The sequence below is a fragment of the Plasmopara halstedii genome, assembly GCF_900000015.1.
Source record: "Plasmopara halstedii genome assembly, contig: Scaffold_1561, whole genome shotgun sequence".
NCBI classification, from domain to species: Eukaryota; Oomycota; class Peronosporomycetes; order Peronosporales; family Peronosporaceae; genus Plasmopara; species Plasmopara halstedii.
In genome coordinates, this window is record NW_020188473.1 from 244,203 (window position 1) to 255,203 (window position 11,001).

Genomic DNA, 11,001 nt, shown 5'->3' on the forward strand with positions numbered 1-11,001 from the left:
CCACCACGAGTCAGGATTGCTAGTAGTAATGCATATTACTATATTAATCAGGTTTTTCTATATCAATAAGTATTACTATATTAATTAGAAAAGCCTACGGTTTTAGATAGTAGCGGCTCTGCCGCAACTAAAGCAATTAAATACAGTTTCGATTCTAAACAGAAGTGTTCGTTTGCTTTGGTTAAGGCTTTAAAACTGAGAAGTAGTGGAGAGCGATCCGCTACACTAGAACTGGCTCTTGTAAAGAACGTAAGGTTGGTGACCTTAGCTTAGCTTCCTCTAAGTAAAGAGCCACGGCAGCCCCGCTGCACTTGGTATCACTCGTAGAAAATCTACGCCTGAGTCGTAACGACTGATCCTCTGTGAGAATAGAGGAATACTCCTATTTTCCTCAGGGCATGCAGGACGAGCATAATAAGCTGATGTCACTGCTTGGGGCCTGAGGACGTGGAGCACCACGTTGCGCAAGTACCCGAGGCTATTAGCGCGCGCCTAGAGGCTTTTTCAAATTATGAAAATACTCTGTGAGAGCACTAACAGCAGAAGCTGTCAACGTCGACTGCTTCGATGACGCCACCGTGGATGATGTCTGATTCCTTCCGGTCCAGGCCGCTCATAGTGAGTGTTGAGACATCTGAGGGAAAGGATGGAGAGAGTCTCCATCTCTGGGTGAGAGAGGCCAAGATGGATATGGCATCTTCCATGGTTCAAAACGAGCAACAGCGCGTGCTGCTAGCTATCTCCAAGCTCAGAGGCTGAGCGCGAGAATGGGCACTAACGTGCGACGCTTCGGCTCAAGCTTTTTTTTTCTGGAAGGAGCTGAAGCGTTAGCTTCCACGAGTTTTCTCCCCGCCTAATCAGGCATGTCGCGTGAGATCGCGTTTCCATGCTGCTCGACAGGGCAAGAAGGGGTTGGTGGACTGTGTCCAAGAATGAGAACTCTTATTATCGGGGTGTCAGCAGATCCCTTCTCCGAGTGCGCATCCGTCTTCTTTTGGAGAAACAGTGAACGTGGCATTGAATGCCAAATTCAACTTTAAGTCGGCACGACTTGGTTGGAATGCACACCCTCAGATCTCGTCGAGGTAGGCTGAGCCAATAGAGCTCAGCTATGCTGAGAAAGAGGAGAGAGAGCTCCGAGCTGCTGGGCAGCGTGTAAATACCCGACGGTGTTTTGTTTGTGGAGACATCCGTCACCTTCGGAAGGGTTGTCCCTTGCGCAAGGTGCGTCAAACCGACGTCCCGCTTCATACTAGTCTGGTTTGAAGAGGGGTGAGGCACGCAGGGCCTCGGAGAGGTAGTGGGCAGCAGAGGCTAGCCCCTAAGAGCTGCGTGCTCTTAAACATAGAACGTGTGTGCAAGCCGGGCTTGCTTGTCGTAAAATTGACCGTGAAGGGCTTTGATAAGTCAGGAAAAATTCTTGTCGATTCTGGTGCGTCGGGCAATGATGCTCGACGTTCCACAATTTAAAAAGTATGCTGAGGCGCGCTGGAAGTGCGATTGAGTGACACCGTCACTATTCGCTTAGCGACGAGGACTTGTGTCACTGTCCCGAGGGTCCCTGTGGACCTTGATGTTACTTCGATAGCGTGGAACGCTGTCTAGGCTTAGACTTGGATGCAAGGTAAGACGTTATCCTTGGTAAGGCATGGTTGGAACTCCGCGAATTATGGATTGCTTGGAGGTGGAAGGCCTTGGGCGCTACGCGCACGTCTCCTTGTGGAGTTTTGGTGAGTCATGAGCCCACCTCCACTAGGAAGCAGAAACGCTATTGGCGCGGGCTCTGGACTGAGATTGCCAATGTGCTCGATATTGGTAAATCCGAGACGTCAAACACCAAAGGCGTATTTGATAAGAGTCCCAAGATGGCTCGCGGGCTGAACGTGGAGTGGCACGTAACCCACTGAGCACTGCTCAAGGTTTGGAGTAGTCGCTGCATGCCAAGAATGGCATGGTTGGACGAGGTTCGAGGTATCGAAGGTGAGGCCCTTCTGATGCACGTGGAGTGGCACATTATCCACTGGACGAAGACTGCGGAATTTGCAGCTCTTCGTCGGATGTTATTAATAACATCAAGGATCCGATGGAGCAGGAAGTGGGGACACTGGGCGACGCAGAGTGCGTATTCCCACTGGTCTCGATGAGACGTGAAACCGTTATAGAGAGGAGACGGCGAAGCCGTATATATCTACGAAACGCAGAGCGTCGACCCTGACCCAGGGTGTGTCAACCGTAGACGATAGTGCACAGCTATATGTCCTTGTCAAAGGTACAATAGGAGAGAAAGACGGTGGCGTCATCCTCGAGGCTGTTCCCGTAGTGGATGCTCTTCTTGAGCAGGACGAGATGTTATTCTTATAGTTTGGCGGTGTCTTGAAGGCAGAAAATTTAGCCGAGGTGGTCATTATATGACCAAACGAGGAGATTAACTTGTCGTCGCTTCTGGATGAAGCTGTCCTGGAGGACACTAAATAGGTGTTGAACGCACGAAGTGGTCCGTGATCCTGAAGGATTCCTCGGATCCCTACTATCCTTTGGTAAAGAAATTTCAAGACGTCGTCTCCAAAGACCCACCGTCGGTCCTACCTCCGGACCTTGGTGTGCGTCATGAGATCAACCTGGTTCCAGGAGCCAAGTACTGCGTAACACGCCAATGGCCCCTGTCCAAGGAGCAGTGTGAGGTCATAGACGCCTATTTCTGTGCGAAGCACGAGGCAGGGATGGTAGTGAAAGCTAGTCTTCCATTCAACACACACGTTTTGTGGTCGGAAATCGAACGGCAAGTGACGTATCGTTCACGCTTACAATAAGCAAGACGCTACCACCATTCCAGCACAGACGCCGAATTTTTCACGGAAGGATGTTCTCCAGAACAACATGGTTGGATGTACGTAGTACAGTGCACTCGATTTGGTCGATGGGCATCACCATTTGTTGATGAGAGCGAGTGATATTTCGCTACCAGCAGTGAATATTCCGAGCGACAAGCTCTGAGAGTGGCTGTTGATGCCCCTAGGCTGTCAAATGCACCAGCAACATTTGCTCGTCTTGTGACGGGCGCCACCGGGCGTATGCTCAGACATACTTCTACGACATCTTCGTCCTCAGTCGCGTGGCGCTGAGACTCCGATGCGCTGATGCGCCATGCTGCCCCTCGTATTGCTTGCTCTGAAAAATGCAGTGCATTTGTCTACAGGCTACACGCCATACCACATGATCTGTCTAGTTTATCATCGCGCCTCGCTGATGCCGCTACCCCATCGTTCAGGGCTTGGTGGGGGGCTATAGCCGATTGGCGAGCTGATGTCAGCCCTCTCACTGTTCGTAAAGCAGACGATGACTTCCTGTCTACTAGACTGAGTGTCTAACGACACGTTCGCCATGCGATGGCTGAAAGCAGCCAGGGGAGGTAGAGGAAATATTAAAGACTTTGAGGTCGAAGGCCTAGTTTTATTCAATGCGAAGATTTTCATGCAAATGCTTTTTCAGCTGTCTTTAAGACGAAGCAACGTCTACGGTTTATCGAACTTTTCAAGGTTGTGCCCAAGCGAGGCCTTGCGTATACGCTAGACTATTCGAAACGGATGCGCACCCACCTGGTATTTTATGTAGGCTTTCTTAGCTGTACCGGGACCTGGCGCAAGTGAACGCGGAAGCGTTGGCGCCGGAGCGGCGCCCACAGGCACTCGACCACCCATAAGCTGGACCAGCAACTGGTTTGGAGCACGGAGCGCTACGATCTCCATATTCCACGGCGCCAAGCACTCAATATTCGCCTGATGCGACGCATTAGTCTAGTCAACGGCTAGGATCTGCCCTAAAAGAGCACGATGGCCCTCAACGTTGGGCAGCCGGTGTACAACGTGCTCTAACCTCTCAATTTTATTCGCGCAGTGGTATGCGATCCCAGCATGACGCTCGGCGGAGTCCCAATCGCGATGAAAACTCGTCCCTAAGAGTTTGAATAACATCGCAAGTCACCGGACAGCGATTGACCCAGTCGTCTTCGTCAGCTGCCGACTCTTTTCGACAAGAATGGTGGCGTCCACTATCACGTGGAACGCCTTGTGGGTCGACGTCGTCGACAGGATCAAACCTTGTATCTTGTGAAGTGGCGGGAAAGTCCGACTTAAGAGCTCGTGGGGGTTTGAAGTGCCTCTATGGCAAGACTGCTTATATGTCGTTGACACTTATGATCATAAGATCTTTGACGCTCCGCGTCGCCGTACACTTTGCGCTTCGCGGCAATAGGCAGAGAAGCCGGAGCTGACCTAAACTATTGGCCTTGAGCTGCTGCGGTCGCAGGCTCACTCGTGTGAGAGGCCACAGAGCTCGCGGGAGCGTGACGGATCAACCCATACGTCGCAAGACGTGCGTAGAGTATGGCAAATTCAAACCGAAGATAGCGTTCCACGCGTGCGTCCACCTCCTTGCGGATCAACTGTATGTGATCAGCAAGGAAAGTTCGTCATCTGCAGTGGTTTCGCTAGGGCCGAGCACCACAGGAATCGCTCGCATCGCGGGCACAGGAGCCGGGATTTCATGAGTAACGAAGAAGCGAGCTTGGAGACTTTTTGTCCATCAAGTTTAGCTTGTGTAGTGGCCGGGGCCCGCTCACGTAGACGCCCAACGATCGAGTGATCACGTCCTTCGCTTCTGTAGCGGGATTCGCCGAGCGGAGGCTGTATCCTACACGAGGGCCAAGCACCCACCATGGATGCGCGCGCATGAGAGCCGCCCTGCGGACAGCATCCAGCTGCTGCTTCTGGGCCTCGTCAAGTCATTGATTATGACACCACTTCGCCGAAAGTACAGAGTCCGGGAAAATGACACGGCGCTCGCTAGATCCGAGCAGGGCTCACGTCGCACCGCTGGGGAGCCTCACCCTCTTCTTCTTCCCATCCTGGAAAAGGGGTATCCAGCTCGTGGCGGGTGCGTTGCGCGGTCGGAAGTAGATAATATTTGTGTTGTTGGTGTCGCTAATAATGCGCTGCGCAGTGCTCGGTTATCGAGAGCTTGGGTTGCGTTTCCCTTGAAGCCGCGGAAGTGCTGTCCGAAGTTGAACCGCGTGCATGAGACAAAGAAAGGCTCTGCTTGCGGGCGTTTTCGGAACCAGCGAGGCTGAGTGTCTTCGGTGTCCTCGACACAGGGCATATTGAGCAGAGAATTCGTGAAGGTCCTGGTAGTGCTGTGTTGTCTTACACACGCGAGCCTCGTTTGAGGCGACAGATTAATGTGAAGTGTAGGTGCTCACAATCTTGATGGGGGGGAGCTTAAAGGGGTTTGCTGTGCCCTGGTATGAAGGGTGTGGGTCACACAAGATGGTGTGATCACACAATGGTCTGGGTTACACCAGAAAATGTTGTGACCACAAACTGGTGTGGCTACACTTGAACAAGAAGTCAGTATGTGGCTGAAACAGCTAGTGGTCATAGCCGCCTAAATAAATAGAAAAACCGATAGATCTAGATATAGGCGGCTTTGCCGCAAACAAACCTAGAAATACAGCTTACGCTTTAAACGAAAGAATAATTAGCGTTGGGTAAATGTTGTAGATACTCTTAGAGTAAGTGGATTGCGATCCGGTACACTCGTACTGGTTCTTAGTATAGAACGAAGGTCGCCGACCATAACCAAGCTTCCTCTAAGCAAAAGAGCTACGGCAGCCCCGCTGCGCATTCAGACTCGTTGGCATCTGCTTGCATTAAAAAATAGCCTATAAAGAGCAAAGCGTCACAAACAACAGAAATTGCCAGTTTGAGACTCAAAAATACCATTGTTGGGGCACATACGAGGATTTCTCACGGTCTTTATACCTGTCGCTTTTGCCGTACCCCAACATTATCTGACATCCTTCCAAGGAAATTGGTGAGGCACCGTGTCATCTCGACATAACATGAAATATACTTGTATAAGCATTTAGTCAGGTCTAGCCACAGGCCAAAGCTAGATGGCCATAACATTACCATGGCGAGATCTTCCTCAGCCCATGCTATCCGATAAAGCATTCTAAAAAGATAAGCTTGTTGGCAGCAAAGTTTAAATATATTAGCGAACTACGTATTGAAGCACATACTGTGCACAAGGGTGAATTGAGGTTCTCTATTCAACCACCATGCTCTACAAGACTACAAATATATACCTTATCAGATTGGCTACTGTATAGGCACAATGTGGTCCGAATAAATGTGTGTTCAAACCACTGAATGTGACACAGCCAATTGTTCGTATAACCTCCAGCTCAGAAAATTTGCCGCGGTGTGAAGGTATTCGCTGTATTTCATCAACAGGGGAACTATCTATCGATTAAGACAAAGATCACGAACAAAGCGCAGCCGATCATTCGTTTTTGTGTTTCATCGTGCTTTAAAATCGGCGTATTCGCCGTGACCGTGGTCGCATTTACATTATTCTTTATATGCACAGTTTGCCACTTGCTGTTAGCTTTTCTGACACTAAAAGTCGGTGCTAAGTAGTGTAATAATCCCCTTTCTCGTTCGTGGTCCGCACAAAAATAACGCATTTATGACTTCACACTGTTTCATAAGTAAGCTCCATAGTCGTTTGACACAGTACTTCTGTTCCAGTGACCAGACAAATCTCACGACACACTCTTCAATCTGGAATCTACACATGTGATCGGTCTATTGTCACGTTGCAGTATTTCGTGAACTAGGGATAAAAATACTCTTGCATACAGCTATCCCGCATCTCACACCATCGTAGCTTTATATCTGCGCCAAGTGTTTATCTGTTTCATGGTAGAGGTAGGTTCATGGATCACCAAATCCTACTTGGAGAAAAGTGCGTCGTATCTATCCTTTTAGACGTGTAGTCGATTCATGCCTCATGGTGCTTATGCTACTTCGTAAAATTATATCTCAGATCTTAGTCCAGGTTAGACAGCGGTTAAGCTCCCAACTTTTTTGGTGTTCACTCAAGGGTCAACATAACTCTGAGACTTCACTAAAGTCTCCGTATCAAGACACAGAAATATTGTATCCGTATCTGTTTTTTAGAGCGTTCGAGCGCCGTTCATTGTGTTAGAAAGGCTCAAATTAAACGTAATTGCACGACCATTGAAGATCTGTCAGGATTTCCACGGCAGCTTCACAATGCTTGGGGTGATGATGTTAACAACCAAAAACCTTGGATTGTGTCTCCCAGCTCCCACTGAGATTTGGGACTGTGTCGTATTGATTTCGACTTCCACGAGGTACAATAGAGCTTAGTAGTTTTATAGATGAACGATGCCTAGCCATTATTACCAGGAGATGCCTTACCAGTGTATTTTATAGCCGTTGAACGCAACAAGCCAGCGGCTTCCGCATTCGGCTCTTGAGCTGTCAATTTCCTGGTCAAGGTAAACACAAGCTTCCCACGCGTATTTGAGAACTTTGTGGACGTGCATTTCTTATTTAATCCCCAGAGAAAGAGCAATAATTTTTACATTTTGGTCATTGAGTTACCTACAAGTGTTACAAAGTGCACCGGGACCTTGAACAAATTTAATTTCCACTTAAAAAGTCCGCGTTAACAAATGCACAGAGCCGTTCTTTACGCTCTATCCAGGAGCAAATCTGAGAGTATCTAACGCTAATGGATCAAGCAGGCGCTGATACCCGAAGTACATATATTCGGGCGAAAAAGCAGGGGTTACAACTTTTGATGTAAAGGTTTAAACGAAGTTTAAATTCGCCGACGCTTAGCAACAGCACACCACGCTTTCTGACTCCAAGCTAGGAAGGCGTGTACGACAATGGGTAGTATCGTACAGTAACTATTTCTCACTTAGAAATAAATGTTCAAAGCGACATATGTCGCAAGTGTTTAATTCGCTTAATCAGGCAGATTAGGTACAAACCAAGTTCCTGTCCTCCCGTCAAGAAAAGCGAGCATTAACGTAGTTTGATCAGGATTCGATTATTAGTCTCCTTGCGATGGCGGTAAACATCTTTTTGATGCGACAGCCGTCACCATTGAAAAAAGTGGTACTTGATTCTCTTCACTTTTGATGTCTTACCCATGAGTTGGATTGAAGTTAAGATCGCATTCTAGGTAGGACGTTACTAGAACGTTACAAGAAATGTGGGGCTACAAATGGCGAGTATAAGGGCCAGATGTGACGTTGGAGCAGCGAAGTTTCACGGGTAAGTAATTACAAGCGAGGTGGTCCGTGGGATTATAAGTTTTTCGGCACTGCTTTCAGCAGTGAGTCATTCAAAATTAAATGAAAAATAATCTAAGGATATGTGTGGGTAATAGGAATTCAGTGAAGTCACCGAAATGGTGTGGCTGGAACTAGGTGAGGATTTGAGCTCATCCTCCGTCAAAAAGGAATAAGCACTGGAAAGTAACTGAGCTGGAGGCGGATAACAGCTTTCCTCTTGGATTTTCTCTTTTATTTGAGAAAAAATACCCACAACGCGTGTTGCCCCCGAATAGAGGAGAGGGTTCTGAAATAGGCTCATTATTCGAAGCCAGATATTACGTCATATGGAATAACCCTAAAACTTTTCCGTCCGTCCGAAGTACAAGTTAGATCTGGTGTGAGAGCGTAAATTCACTCACCCGTTGCCAGTTTTTGTATCAGAAAGGCATGCTTGAATAAGCCCACTGCACCCACGATTCCAGCGGAAAAATCGATACTTATAATGCATGTGCTGTAGAAGAGCACTGTCGATTGCAATTTGTTTGGTACTCTCAATTTGACTGATTAAAATCATCAACTGCTCATAAGTGGCAGCGATATCTATCTCACTGCTGAGAGTACTCCGAGTGGATGCTCTGAGCCTGGCTGATTTTGCCTCAGGGGCTGTCTGATGTACCAGCGATATTCGAGTTTCCGGTCACATATTTTTCCGAGTCAAATCTTAGCTGTATTCAAGCCGATTCTAACGATATGTCGGTCCACAGTGCTATGCAACACGGACGTCTGATGTGGAACATCACATTAAACACTAGCAAACTATACTCGAGTGTGTGGCTCATAAATTCTATTCGCCGATACAGACCAATGTGTCCTTGGCGTCAAATCAATCCTGTTTAAGGTTAGAACCTCGGTATGCACGGCCTGCAAGCAGATCCCGCAAAAAATGCTATCGTATATTGGTTAGTGTCTCTGTCTCAAAAAGACTTGAAGAAGTGCTTGGCCAACTACTCGCACAAGTACAAGACACAGGGTGCTGATCTGTCACGGCACCTCGCCAATTTCCTTACAAAGAATATATTGGTGTTGTCGGGTAGAGACAGATTACAAGGTTGTGAGAAATGCAAATGCGTAACCCGATCTTGACATTTCAGACTTGAGCTCAACCGATTTATGTCATTTGTGACGATGCAGCCCTTACAGTAGGATCTATCATACTTAGAGTTTGAGTTTCACCAGTATAAAGCAGTAAAAATGATTTATTTAGTTCTGACAAACAAAATTTGGTTTGAAGTATGCCCTCGGCGATTTCAGGGAACATCTGGTTGAATCAAAATTATTGCGATCTACATAGATCATACGTTGTTGCGCACAGCAAGTTTGTTATCAGATCGTTCACAAAGAATAGCAAGATGGCTGTCCTACTTTGCCGAGTATTCATCAGGTAAGAAGCAAGTAGAGTCGGCGTAATATGGTGGTGGAGATATTTTCAAGACGCCCGACTACGAATCGTCACACTTCACGATCATGATGTCGCCAACCGATGAGGCACTACGTACCGCGCACGGCTCACACACAAACAGTGTTGCGCCACTGAAAACCTTTGAAGCATGGCTTTTGATAGTTCAGCTCTAATTTTATTCGACAACACGGTTTGATCGTCTGCATTGCTTGGAGTATTGCAGCACTATTCTTCTTGACGCTCAGCGTGCAGTGGTGCCTTACGATGGAGATTTCAAGCTCAGAATATTGTACGATGCACACGATATGTAGAGAGATGACATACTGCTTGGAGAGCTATGTTTCGGTATCCCAACATGTGGTAGTGGATGTTAAATGAGCCATCGTATTAAACCTCTGCGGCATGCGTCGCAACATTTGATCAGCTTGCCTGTTTCAGCAGGGTGTTGGTAGTACATTCGTATATATCTTATTCTGCCTTTGTAATGACGCGCCCGTTCATACCACCATTATGGGCTCTGTAGACTGACAAAACAAGCTGGCTCATCATGTTTTTGTCAGCGATAATATGACCGATGAGGATACAGCCACGCTTTTATAGCAAAGTGTTTCTCAAACTTGCCAGCATGTCGCGAAAAGAGAACCACGCTTTACAGCAACATTTTGGCATCCATTGCTTGAGGTACTTGGCATTTAACCGGTTAGATTTCACCTCTAATCTCCCGCAAACAAACATCCAGACAAAACGTGTGAATTGCGTTGCGAGTGATAATGTCTGCAACACTTGCGCGGAGCGACCAGTTTGCGTCGAACTACGCAGTTCATACCGCTACGGATTTACCTTATCGTACAAAAACGGTTTGATGAACCGCCGGGTGCCTTTACGACCTCCACGGAGTAGCTCTGGTGTTAGTGTGGAAGGACTGGCGATTAGATGTGATCTGGCTGGCTCAACCAAATAAGACTTAGCTTTAATTCTCATCGTAATGACAATGAGTGTCATTGGCCGAGTGCGCAACGCTATTGCAGAAAGCTAGAATGTGCAAATAACGGGTTTACACGTACCCTGGTAACAGGGGTGTGTGTCACACGAGATGTGCATGGTGTAAATCCACCCAAACAAGAATTCGGTATGTGGCAAGGTAGCCAGTAGTTATGCATGTATTTAGACTTTATTATATATCTATACATTAAAAATTAGGCGATTTAGCCGCAGATAAATATAAATGAAAATCTGTTTTGAATTTAAACCGAAGAGTCTATAAGCCTTAGTGAAGGTACTTACTACTCTTGGAGGTAGCGGATTGCGATCCGCTACACTCGTATTGATTCATGTAAAGAACGAAAGGTCGATGACCTAAATTACGCTTCCTCAAGCGCTAAGCTACGGC